Raw genomic sequence first — 13,920 nt, forward strand, 5'->3', positions numbered from 1 at the left:
CACCGCACCCACCTCTCTCCTCTCCCGGACTCGGAGATGCTCCCAGTTCACCCTCCCAGGGGGCTCCCTGCGTCTCCGCTCCCGTCTCCATCCTCTCTTCCTTTCATTCATTCTCTCCTCTTTTCTCCATTTTCCCTCCTCCTCCTACCCCTCTCAGGGTCTGGACCCTTATCGTTCTCTCCTTCTCCTCTCCTCCCCGACGTCCTCTCTGCGTTCCCTCCGCTCCACTCGTCTTTCCTGACCGCACTTTCTGCGGCGCCCTTTCCTTCTTTCCAGCGCCCCCCCACCCACCCAGGCTTCTCAGTCCGACGGCGCGCGATGCCTCCCTCGGAACCTCGGGCTCAGTCTTGGAACCCGTTCACTGCCCGCAGCCAAGGGCCCCAGACCCAGCGCTGCTCTCGCCTTCCTCCTCCCCGAAGGAGCCTCCCGGGCCGGATCCCCGGGCCGGAACCCCCGACCCAGGGAACCGTGCTGGCCTCCTGGGCGGCCCAGCTGTCAGCAACGATGGGTCTATTTTAGGTTCTGCACCCAGTGTCCCCGCCCTGAGGACGCGGGCACGGGTCCCGCGGCGACTCGGGTAACACCTTGCCAGCGCGATCCCGAGCTGACGCAGAGCCAGCTCCTGCAGCGGGGTCTCGGGGCCCCTGGCCAGGCAGGCCGGGCCACGGTGGTGGATGGCGATCTCAGTACAAGCATCTCGAGATTCAAGCGCCCAGGGAATCCCCGGCCCGGGGGCGTGGGCGCCCCAGCGCAAGGCACCCCTTGCCCGCTCCCCAGGACCAGGCAGCCTTGGCAGTCACCTGTCCTGGAAAAGGGAGTCACCGGAGCTCTCCCAGCCTCTATCCTTTACCTCTGCTTGCCCCGGCTTACTTAATTTCTAGTCAATCCGGTCATTCGCCTTCAGTAATGCACCCAAAGGGGATCCTTTGTTAAATGATAAGGATTTGGGGCCATCAACAAGATATGAGGAGCCACAGCGCCGCACCAAAGCCCCAGACGGGTGAGAGACCGAGCTGCACACGTGTGCGTGTCCCTATGCGCACAGGCGCGCGCGCGCACACACACACACACGCACACACACACACACGCATTCCGGCTGGGATCCAGCCACAAGTTTGCACACTGACGAGTCTTTTAAGTCTAGCGGAAAATATAAACAGCTTCACTTACCCCACTTTTTCTTCCCTCTCCCGATTGGGATCCAGGGGAAAAGGGTGGATTGAGAGACCCTTCTTTCTTTTCTTTTCGCCTTTCTAAAGAGTGGAAATTTCCATCATGTGATAGGGGGCAGCATCCCCAGTGTCGCGTTTCCTGTGGACCCTCCCTTCCAGCCCAGCCACCAATCGTCAGGCGGCAACCTGAGATGTCAACAAAAGCATCCTCCCAGGTGGGGCTGAGTTGTCCAGCTGTCCCTCAAGAGTGAAGCCTGGGACCTGCCAGCCCCTGCTCCAGCTTTCTTGGGTTCATGATAACAGAGAAGATCTTGGTGTGAGTTGAGCTTTTCTGTGGGCTTTTTTTTTTTAACGATTAAGTTTCTTCATTAGTCAGGGTTGCATTTATTGGATCTGTCCTATACACAGAAATACCTGTCAGTGCTCATTTTGAAGTCTGTGAAAGAGTCTTTCTTTCAATAGGTGGCTCTAAACTTCCTCCAGGTTTGGGGATGTCAAACCTGAACTTGACATAAAGGAAAAAAAACATTTGGGGAAGGGGTACAATCGAAAAACCTGTCATTCACAGTAAAAATCACTTAATGCAAGAGCAGAGCAGAGGATAGCTTGCTAGCACTTAACCATGGCTAGGGGTCTTTTCTGGTCATTTTTTTCCTGGGATTCCACTGTAAGCATAATCCTCAGTATATATGAAGAAAGAATTAGGATATAATAAATAGCACTATAATTTCAGTTCTGCTTATTAAGGCACCACTCACCATTTTAAGGAAAACTTTATATTAAAAAAAATTTACAAGCAGCTCAATATCAAAAAAACAAACAACCTAATACAAAAATGGGCAGAAAACCTAAATAGACATTTCTCCAAAGAAGATATACAGACAGCCAACAAACACATGAAAGAATGCTCAACATCACTAATCATTAGAGAAATGCAAATCAAAACTACAATGAAGTATCACCTCACACCGGTCAGAATGGCCATCATCAAAATATCTACAAACAATAAATGCTGGAGAGGGTGTGGAGAAAAGGGAACTCTCTTGCACTGTTGGTGGGAATGTAAATTGATACAGCCACTATGGAGAACAGTATGAAGGGTCCTTTAAAAACTAAAAATAGAAGTACCCTATGACCCAGCAATCCCACTACTGGGCATATACCCTGAGAAAAACATAATTCAAAAAGAGACATGTACCACAGTGTTCATTGCAGCTCTATTTCCAATAGGCAGGACATGGAAGCAAAGTTAAGTGTCATCCGTCGACAGATGAATGGATAAAGAAGATGTGGCACATATATACAATGGAATATTACTCAGCCATAAAAAGAAATGAAATTGAGTTATTTGTAGTGAGGTGGATGGACCTAGAGTCTGTCATACAGAGTGAAGAAGTCAGAAAGAGAAAAACAAATACTGTATGCTAACACATATATATGGAATCTAGAAAAAAATGGTTATGAAGAACCTAGGGGCAGGACAGGAATAATGACACAGATGTAGAGAATGGACTTGAGGACACAGGGAGGGGGAAGGGTAAGCTGGGACAAAGTGAGAGAGTGGCATGGACTAATATATACTACCAAACGTAAAATAGATAGCTAGTGGGAAACAGCCGCATAGCACAGGGAGATCAGCTCGGTGCTTTGTGACCGCCTAGAGGGGTGGGATAGGGAAGGTGGGAGGGAGATGCAAGAGGGAGGAGATATGGGGATATATGTATATGTATAACTGATTCACTTTGTTATAAAGCAGAAACTAACACACCATTGTAAAGCAATTATACTCTAATAAAGATGTTAAAAAAAAACCACCATTTTCTGACATTAACCAAAATTTTTGTTTCCAAAAAGCCCTTGTAACATATATGTTCACCATCCCGTTTATTTACTACTCATTTGTCATTCTTTAAGGGAAAAAAACATTCTCCTATGGAGACCCGATCCCCACAGTTTAACAAACTCATTAGGCAGCACAAATTACTTTCTAAATTCTCACATATGCAATTTAACTTTATTCAGAATGGTAAGGCTCACTGTTCAGACCACGAATATCTAGAACCATCTCATTTTACAGTTCCCATTAACTAATACATCAGCAGCACCTTAGCACTTAAGAAACAGGACAAGAACAACAAGAATAAAATTCCATCTGGATAATGCAGTTGTATATTAGTCAGGAATGTTAAAAACTCCATTAACACACATGCACACATATCAAATTGTACTAAAATCATCCAACAATGCAAATCCAGTAGAAGGATGATATGATGAATAGCTTCACTGGAGTTATCATTTTGAAACCTAAAAACAAATGCACTAATTATTTAACCAGAGTATAGAAGAAATATTTTTTTATGAAAGCTGATTATCCCCTGCCTAACCAAATATGGTAAACCTCTTTAGTTTGTCATAAGAGGTTTCCATTTTATGAAATTAGAATACATCAGAATAATTTAGAGGTCCCTTCAAACTTGTTGAAGCTAGATTATCTTTATTACACTTTTTCATTGATTCTTATTTAATAAATATAAGCATCTTTTATAAAACTACTAAATTGTCAAAATTGGTAAGATTGGGAGAGGATTAATGGAAGATCACGATAGATAGATATTTCTCTCTACTCAAACTGAGATTTAGTAAAAGCAAAATCCAAGATTCTAAAACAAAAAGCCATTCCAGGGAAAATACAAATAAAGATAGGATCAATGTAATCCTAAAATAGATACTAGTTCACTGTGCAGCTACTTAACTTTTTAATGAATTGCTTATAAATTTAGTCAGTTCTTCGTGTCCATATCTTAGCTAGCACAGAAAAGCTCAGAAGCAGTGGTTCATTGCCTAATTTACTAGAGAACTATAGGTTGTTCATCTACATATGTGCTACTTATTTTAATCATGTGTGGATTGAAATAAAATGAGTTGCATTAATCTATAAAGCAACAAAGTGCTGAGAAAAATTCAAATTGGTCATCTTTTGTAGCTATTGTATATCCTTAGAGTTTTAAGAGAGCTCCAAGCAATGTCCAGGTGGTATGAGATAACTGGCAAGCTATTGTCTTCCGTGATACAATCAAAAACTTGAGCCTTTGATGACTACGCTGGATCTACCCAACAATCCTCAAGGGTTTCTTTAAAACTTGTGTTTGAAAGAATGTGAAGCAACCCTAACCAGCAACATGAATATCCCTGCAAAACCGCACTGTGAAACACATTTTGATTTACCATCCGAACATTTGCTGGCTCTGGAACAGGCAACTTGAGTCCTGATTTCAGAGGTACCACCTACCAACTGTGTGGCCTTCGCCAATGCGCTTAAGTTCTAAGTGACTCAGTTTCTCCATGAGAAAAATGTAGAACATTCCTTAATACATTGTTTTCCTTACTTATTTTCAGACAGTACTACAAACTCAAATAGTGCTGGAGGAAAATAAAATGTTTGCAACTGAGAAAAAAGGGTGACAGAAGAGTTAGAATTTCTACCATTTTGACAAAGCTGAATTGATTGAAGCTTTCCACTCTAAAATTATATAAACACACTTGTCCTAGGAATGATTATTGGTTTTGTTCTGGACGCTTCTGCTTTAAGTCTCTATTAAAAATATTCCCCAAATATATTCCTTTGAACTAAAGCTAATACTTGAAAACAGAGTTCCATGCTGCTGTAAGTTTGGAAAACATTGTGCTAAAAATTATTGTGGGATTCCTCTGGGGTTTGAATCAGTCTCTTGAAGGTGGATGGAGCACGTAGTATCTCTCTATCACCATGAACCCTTTTTGGAGAAATATTTCTAAGGTTTAATCATCCAGAGAACAGTCATTACTAAATTTTAGTATAAATAAATGTCTTAGGAAGGAAATAAAACACAATTATTATCCTGCCATCATACGTATGAAGTTCCTTGATTTATTGATTTATTGTGAAGTTTGTTGCAGTGACTTTAAGGCACTTTTGCTTAAATTCTTTCTTTGATAGTAGATTTTAAACATGGATTATTTTTTCAATGAATAATTATTGAAATTAGTAAGATGACTTGAGGTTACAAAACACCTTAACATATATTATGCCACCTTGTACTAAAATAAACCCACCGTGAAGATATTATTTTCTCCATTTCATGGGAGAGGAAAATGAGATTCAGAGATGTTAAGTGACTTCTCCAAAGCCACAGAGCTGATAAATGACAGACTGGAGCATGAACCAGGTTTTCTGGCTTCAAATTCAATGTTAGACCTTCCACAGCTCACCTCCCTTTTTTCTAGTCATTTTCTTTACTGAAACTGATTACTGTTTTTCTTCCTACAAGGTCACCAGCCGTGAATGGCATGCTTAGCCATAAAATAATGATTTTTAAAATAGTTATAATACTATAAAAGTAATTTTCTTTTTATTATAATTACAAGAGCTTCTACAAACTTCTAATGTCAGTATCACAGTTTTCTTTTCTATGAATGTGAATTTGATTTATGTGAGAAACCAAGTCATACCATGAATTATGCTTATGGTTGAGTTTCTTTAGTATTATATTCTCTAAATGGACTACTATCTCATACTGGCACTAGGAAAAAGACACTTGATCACTCACTGTCTCAGTTTCACACATGATGAAACAACTAGATACTAGATCTCAAAACAAAAAATAATATCAAACTAGACCTGGGATCTTAGAAGATCCAACTCTAGAGTCCAAGATTGGGATGTCAGGTTCCAGACTCTGAAGTCCCATCCAGGAGGTGAAAAGGGGAGTAGAACCCACGTCCCATTGGGAAATAGTTCAGAGAGGAGAGTGGGCATCCTGTGGTCAATATTCAATACCAGCCCCAGGGAGGTCAGCTTTTGTCTCTCTGTTATGGAAACAGCACTGCTTATAGAGAGCTGGCCAGTCAGATCCACCTTCCTTTTCCAGCTTGATGCTCACGGTATCTCACTGACAGTCAATTACATCCCTCCGTACAACTCATATTCTAAATCACTCACTGCTTCCCAGCTCCCTGTGCTGAAGTCTTCCATGCCTTAGAGCCTTTGAACACACTGTCCCCTCTTCCTGGAAGCCCTTGCTACCAGCTCTGCCTGTCAATCTCACTTTTTACTAGTCTTTCAAGCCCCAGCTCACATGTCACCTCAAGTGAATGAAACTGTCCAACTCATCCAGCTATTTTTTTTTTTCTTGGTAGACTGGGGACATGGAGTGGTGGGGAAGTTTGAAGAGGGGTGGAAAAAAAGAACTAGCATGTTTTGGACATGGAATTTAGTATTTACAACCATCCTGCGAGGTTGGTGTTTTACTTTCGCTTTTCAGGTGAGAAAACAGAGAGTGAATGAGTTGAGTGGCTTGCCAAAGGCAGAATCAGAATTAGGACTCAGCTGTACATGATTCCAAAGCTCTCTCCATTCTGTCCCATCATTAAACTTGTCCTCATTTGGGCTCCAGAAGCACATCATAACACACTAGTCTGGCCCCCACTAGACTTCAAATTCCTGAGCAGCCAGTCTCTGTGTCTTTCTCATCAGTGTTCCTGGTATTTACCATAGTATAACTCCATAGTTATTTATTGAATGAGTGAATGAGCAAATGAAGAATACCCCTATGATTTACATATTGTAACAAACACTGTCTGTGCCTGAGCTAGTTGTTAAATGAAGTTATTTGTGAGTTTTCCCTAATGACGTTTTCCATCTTCTCTCTATTTTTTCTCTGAAATTAAGAGGTACCATAATTAGGAGGCCAATTATAATTTTGGTGCCAGAGAGGCAATCACTGATTGAGTCTGCCAGGCTACCAGCTACGCTGACATGGTTTGCACAACTGGTGTTTGAACAGAGACTGACGTTGATTTGACATTGGCAGGTAACGCAAGAGCCTGGCAGCTTTCAAAAAATATCAAATTACTCCAAAAGCAAATTTTCCCCTTTGTGACATTCCTCTGAGAGCTAGAAACTCGTTCATGTCAAACTTAACTTCATATTTACTTTATTTGGAAAAATAAAATGAAACACCTTATCACCAAAAACTAGACATGTTTAATGAGAATGACCACATTTAAAATAAACATTATATATATATATATATGTTTTCCAAATAAATAAGAGATAGAACATGTAAAGTTGAACACTTGGTTTCTGATTTCTGGAACCAGACTCCCTGGGTTTGAATTCCAACTCTGATATTTACTAGCTGAAAACTAATTATTAGTTATATAATAATTAGGTAAATTGTTAACCTGTCTATGCTGCAGTTTCCTTATCTGTAATTTGGGGATAACAGTTATACCTATTCTAGAGTTGTTTTAAAATTTAAGTAAATTTCTTAATACAGTTAAACCATCATTTTTCAAATGGAAAATACTGATTATAGTTGTATCATCTGTTACTGAAAAATTCTTATAGTAACCCTAAAACTTTATTCTATTCTTCTAGGCCTGTTTCCTCATTCTTAGTATAAGAGAGCAGATTATTTGATCCTTGTGACCTGCGCGATCTTAACATTCTACAATTGCACAGCTTCCGGGGATTTACTTTCATTCCCTTGTTTCCTGAAGAGATGGAGAACAGGAAGTTATTAACCTATTACTTAATTTTCACAAGACTAAATATAAAATTAAACAAAACTTGCACTTTAACTTTGAAACTGTGAAGACATTTAACTTCTAGTCTTCAAATATAAGAGCTAGATGGTGTGAAAGATGTCAGAATTGTGTGCTTATGTCTCCATTGCCCTGTTCCAATGCTGCAGTAGGTTTCATTCTTTCTCATTGTATAATAGTTTGTTTGCATGTTTCCTCTTGAGACTGTAAGTTCTGTAGATGCGATATCAAAATATATTTGCTGAATAAATAAATAAATGGATGGATGGGTCAATCAACTGATGCTTCTCTGTTTTTCAGGAGTTCAAAAACTGAGTAATAATTTTCTTAAAGATAAGGATGGAATGTTATCAAAAATATTTCAGATTAAAATACCACTGTGAAGATGATTTTGGAACTCAATGGTTTTACATTTTTATTTATTTATTTATTTTTAACATCTTTATTGGAGTATAATTGCTCTACATTGTTGGATTAGTTGCTGCCGTATAACAAAGTGAATCAGCTATACATATACACATATCCCCATATCCCCTCCTTCTTGCATCTCCCTCCCACCCTCCATATCCCACCCGTCTAGGTGGTCATAAAGCACTGAGCTGATCTCCCTGTGCTATGTGGCTGCTTCCCACTAGATATCTATTTGACATTTGGTAGTATATATTAGTCCATGCCACTCTCTCACTTCGTCTCAGCTTACCCTTCCCCCACTCTGTGTCCTCAAGTCCATTCTCTACGTCTACATCTTTATTCCTGTCCTGTCCCTAGATTCTTCATAACCATTTTTTCTAGATTCCATATATATGTGTTAGCATACAGTATTTGTTTTTCTCATTCTCACTTACTTCACTCTGTAACACAGACCCTAAGTCCATCCACCTCACTACAAATAACTCAATTTCATTTCTTTTCACGACTGAGTAATATTCCATTGTATATATGTGCCACATCTTCTTTATCCATTCATCTGTCGATGGACACTCAGGTTTCTTCCATGTCCTGGCTATTGTAAATAGTGCTGCAATGAACATTGCGGTACATGATTCTTTTTGAATTATGTTTTTCTCAGGGTATATGCCAAGTAGTGGGATTGATGGGTCATATGGTACTTCTATTTTTAGTTTTTTAAGGAACCTCCATACTGTTCTCCATAGTGGCTATATCAATTTACATTCCCACCAACAGTGCAAGAGGGTTCCCTTTTCTCCACACCCTCTCCAGCATTTATTGTGTGTAGATTTTTTGATGATGACCATTCTGACTGGTATGAGGTGATACCTCATTGTAGTTTTGATTTGCATTTCTCTAATGATTAGTGATGTTGAGCATCCTTACATGTGTTTGTTGGCAATCTGTATATCTTCTTTGGAGAAATTTCTATTTAGGTTTTCTGCCCATTTTTGGATTGGGTTTTTTGTTTTTTTGATTTTGAGCTGCATGAGCTGCTTGTACATTTTGGAGATTAATTCTTTGTCAGTTACTTCATTTGCAAATATTTTCTCCCATTCTGAGAGTTGTCTTTTCATCTTGTTTATGGTTTCCTTTGCTGTGCAAAAGCTTTTAAGTTTCATTAGGTCCCATTTGTTTATTTTTAGTTTTATTTCCATTTCTCTAGGAGGTGAGTCAAAAAGGATCTTGCTGTGATTTATGTCATAGAGTGTTCTGCCTATGTCTTCCTCTAAGACTTTGATAGTGTCTGGCCTTACATTTAGGTCTTTAATCCATTTTAAGTTTACTTTTGTAGATAGTGTTAGGGAGTGTTCTAATTTCATTCTTTTACATGTAGCTGTCCAGTTTTCCCAGCACTGCTTATTGAAGACACTGTCTTTTCACCATTGTATACTCTTGCCTCCTTTATCAAAGATAAGGTGACCATATGTGCGTGGGTTTATCTCTAGGCTGTCTATCCTCCGCCATTGATCTATATTTCTGTTTTTGTGCCATTACCATACTGTCTTGATTAATGTAGCATTGTAGTATAGTCTGAAGTCCAGGAGTCCATACAAATTGTGAAATTTTTTGTTCTAGTTCTGTGAAAAATGCTATTGGTAGTCTGATAGGGATTGCATTGAATCTGTAGATTGCTTTGGGCAGTATAGTCATTTTCACAATGTTGATTCTTCCAATCCAAGAACATGGGTATATCTCTCTATTGTTTGTATCATCTTTAATTTCTTCCATCAGTGTCTTATAGTTTTCTTCATACAGGTCTTTTGTCTCCTTAGGTAGGTTTATTCCCAGGTATTTTATTCTTTTTGTTGCAATGGTCAATGGGAGTATTTCCATAATTTCTTTTCCAGATTTTTCATCATTAGTGTATAGGAATGCAAGAGATTTCTGTGCATTAATTTTGTATCCTGCTCCTTTACCAAATTCATTGATTTATTCTAGTAGTTTTCTGGTAGCATTTTTAGGATTCTCTATGTATAGTATCATGTCATCTGCAAACAATGACAGTTTTACTTCTTCTTTTCCAATTTGGAGTACTTTTATTTCTTTTTCATCTCTGATTACTGTGGCTAAAACTTCCAAAACTATGTTAAATAATGTGGTGAGAGTGGGGAACCTTGTCTTCTTTGTGACCTTAGTGGAAATGGTTTCAGTTTTTCACCATTGAGAACGATGTTGGCTGTGGGTTTGTCATATATGGTCTTTATAATGTTAAGGTAAGTTCCCTTTATACCTACTTTCTGGAGAGTTTTTTCATAAATGGGTGTTGAATTTTGTTGAAAGATTTTTATGCATCTATTGAAATTATGATATGGTTTTTATCCTTCAATTTGTTAATATGGTGTAGCACATTGATTGATTTGCATATATTGAAGAATCCTCACATTCCTGTGATAAACCTCACTTGATCATGGTGTATGATCCTTTTAATGTGCTGCTGGATTCTGTTTGCTAGTGTTTGGTTGTGGATTTTTGCATCTAGGTTCATCAGTGATATTGGCCTGTGGTTTTCTTTTTTTGTAACATCTTTGTCTGCTTTTGGTATCAGGGTGATGGTGGTCTCATAGAATGAGTTTTGGAGTGTTCCTCCCTCTGCTATATTTTGGAAGAGTTTGAGAAGGATAGCTGTTCACTCTTCTCTAAATGTTTGATAGAATTTGCCTGTGAAGCCATCTGGTTATGGGCTTTTGTTTGTTGGAAGATTTTTATTCACAGTTTCAATTTTAGTGCTTGTGATTGTTCAGTTTATATTTTTTATTTCTTCCTGGTTCAATCTCAGAAGGTTGTGCTTTTCCAAGAATTTGTCCATTTCATCCAGGTTGGCAATGTTTTTGGCATATAGTTTGTTGTAGTAATCTCTCATGATCATTTGTATCTCTTCAGTGTCAGTTTTTACTTCTTTTTCATTTCTAATTCTGTTGATTGAGTCTTCTCTTTTTTTCTTGATGAGTCTGGCTAATGGTTTATCAATTTTCTTTATCTTGTCTAAGAACCACCTTTTAGTTTTATTGATCTTTTCTATCATTTCCTTAACTTCTTTTTTATTTATTTCTGATCTGATCTTTATGATTTCTTTCCTTCTGCTAAACTTGGGGATTTTTGTTTTTCTTTCTCTAATTGCTTTAGGCATGAGTTTAGGTTATTTATTGAGACATTTCTTGTTTTTTGAGGTAGGATAGTATTGCTATAAACTTCCCTCTTAGAACTTCTTTGGTTGCATCCCATGGGTTTTGGGTTTTTGTGCTTTCATTGTCATTTGTTTCTAGGTATTTTTTGATTTCCTCTTTGATTACTTCAGTGATTGCTTGGTCATGTAGTAGCATATTGTTTAGCCTCCATGTGTTTGTATTTCGTACAGATTTTTTCCTGTAATTGATATCCAGTCTCATAGCATGTGGTCAGAAAAGATACTTGATATGATTTCAATTTTCTTAAATTTATCAGTGCTTGATTTGTGACCCAAGATATGATCTATCCTGGAGAATGTTCCATGGGCACTTGAGAAGAAAGTGTTTTCTATTGTTTTTGGATGGAATGTCCTATAAATATCAATTAAGTCCATCTTCTTTAATGTATCATTTAAAGCTTGTGTTTCCTTATTTATGTTCATTTTGGATGTTCTGTCCATTAGAGAAAATGGGGTGTTAAAGTCCCCTATTATTATTGTGTTACTGTTGATTTCCCCTTTTATGGCTGTTAGCATTTGCCTTATGTGCTGAGGTGCTCCTATGTCGGGTGCATAATTATTTACAATTGTTATATATTCTTCTTGGATTGATCCCTTGATCATTATGTAGTGTCCTTCTTTGTCTCTTGTAATAGTCTTTATTTTAAAGTCCATTTTTTCTGATACGAGCTTTGCTACCCCAGCTTTCTTTTGATATCATTTGCATGGAATATCTTTTTCCATCCCTTCACTTTCAGTCTGTATGTGTCCCTAGGTCTGAAGTGGGTCTCTTGTAGACAGCATATATATAGGTCTTGTTTTTGTGTCCATTCAGCCAGTCTATGTCTTTTGGTTGGTGCATTTAATCCATTTACATTTAAGGTAATTATGGATATGTTTGTTCCTATTACCATTTTCTTAATTGTTTTGGGTTTGGTTTTGTATGTCTTTTCTTCCTCTTGTGTTTCCTGCCTAGAGAAGTTCCTTTAGCATTTGTTGTAAAGCTGGTTTGGTGGTGCTGAATTCTCTTAGCTTTTGCTAGTCTGTAAACATTTTAATTTCTCCATCAAATCTGAATGAGATCCTTGCTGGGTAGAGTAATCTTGGTTGTAGGTTTTTCCCTTTCATCACTTTAAATATGTCCTGCCACTCCCTTCTGGGTTGCAAAGTTTCTGCTGATAGATCAGCTGTTAAACTTATAGGGATTCCCTTGTATGTTATTTGTTGCTTTTCCCTTGCTGCTTTTAATATTTTTTCTTTGTATTTAATTTTTGATAGTTTGATTAATATGTGTCTTGGCGTGTTTCTCCTTGGATTTATCCTATATGGACTCTCTGCACTTCCTGGACTTGACTGACTATTTCCTTTCCCATATTAGGGAAGTTTTCAACTTTAATCCCTTCAAATATTTTCTCAATCTCTTTCTTTTTCTCTTCTTCCTCTGGTACCCCTATAATTCAAATGTTGGTGCGTTTGATGTTGTCCAAGAAGTCTCTGAGATTGTCCTCAATTCTTTTCATTCTTTTTTCTTTATTCTGCTCTGTGGTAGTCATTTCCACTATTTTATATTTCAGGTCACTTATCCGTTCTTCTGCCTCAGTTATTCTGCTATTGATTCCTTCTAGAGAATTTTTAATTTCATTTCTCTTATTATTCATCATTGTTTGTTTGTTTTTTTGTTCTTCTAGGTCCTTGTTAAACATTTCTTGTATTTTCTCCATTCTATTTCCATGATTTTGGATCATCTTTACTATCATTACTCTGAATTCTTTTTCAGGTAGACTGTCTATTTCCTCTTTGTTTGTTTGGTCTGATGGGGTTTTACCTTGCTCCTTCATCTGGTGTCTATTTCTGTGTCTTCTCATTTTGCTTAACTTACTGTGTTTGGGGTCTCCTTTTCACAGGCTGCAGGTTTGTAGTTCCCGTTGTTTTTGGGGTCTGCTCCGAGTGGGTAAGGTCGGTTCTGTGGGTTGTGTAGGCTTCCTGGTGGAGGGGACTGGTGCCTGTGTTCTGGTGGGTGAGGGTGGATCTTGCCTTTCTGGTGGGCAGGACCGCATCTGGTGGTAGGTTTTGGGGTGCCTGTGACCTTATTATGACTTTAGGCAACCTCTCTGCTAATGGGTGGGGTTGTGTTCCTGTCTTGCCAGTTGTTTGGCATGGGATATCCAGCACTGGAGCTTGCTGGCCATTGAGTGGAGCTGGGTCTTAGTGTTGAGAACAGAGATCACTGGGAGAGCTCTTGCCGATTAATATTATGTGGGGCCAAGTCTCTGGTGGACCAATGGTCTGAACTCGGCTCTCTCACTTCAGAGGCTCAGGCCTAATACCCGGCCAGAGCACCAAGACCCTGTTAGCCACACGGCTGAAGTAATAGAAAATGGATTTATGCTTCCTGATGTTATCACTTCCTTTTATTAGGATTTTCTTGTCAACAACTCCCTTGATGTTATTGCTTCAGACATTTGTTCACTCTCACACGCTGGCCCATTCCTGCATGTAACCACTGACATCACAGCTTGCTGTTACCCAATGCAGCCTTCGTCATCT

General features: G+C 38.9%; 1 protein-coding gene and 1 long non-coding RNA gene across 2 annotated transcripts in view; one reads left to right on the top strand and one right to left on the bottom strand.

Moving 5' to 3' along the window:
* The window catches only part of SLC38A4 (solute carrier family 38 member 4), a 68,497-nt gene extending 67,255 nt beyond the window's left edge, over window positions 1-1,242 (bottom strand). The window contains exon 1 of the mRNA XM_082636759.1: window positions 1,171-1,242. The gene's annotated coding sequence lies outside the window, so the exon portion shown is untranslated. The remainder of the gene's footprint in view (window positions 1-1,170) is intronic.
* Window positions 1,243-1,346: 104 nt separating this feature from the next.
* Window positions 1,347-8,323, top strand: LOC309812724. Its single transcript, XR_014295387.1, has 3 exons — window positions 1,347-1,488; window positions 4,156-6,106; window positions 6,641-8,323. It is a non-coding gene; the product is annotated as an uncharacterized lncRNA (long non-coding RNA).
* Window positions 8,324-13,920: the final 5,597 nt, after the last annotated feature.

The sequence above is a fragment of the Mesoplodon mirus genome (genome assembly GCF_964341445.2).
Source record: "Mesoplodon mirus genome assembly, chromosome: 11".
Taxonomy (NCBI): Eukaryota; Metazoa; Chordata; class Mammalia; order Artiodactyla; family Ziphiidae; genus Mesoplodon; species Mesoplodon mirus.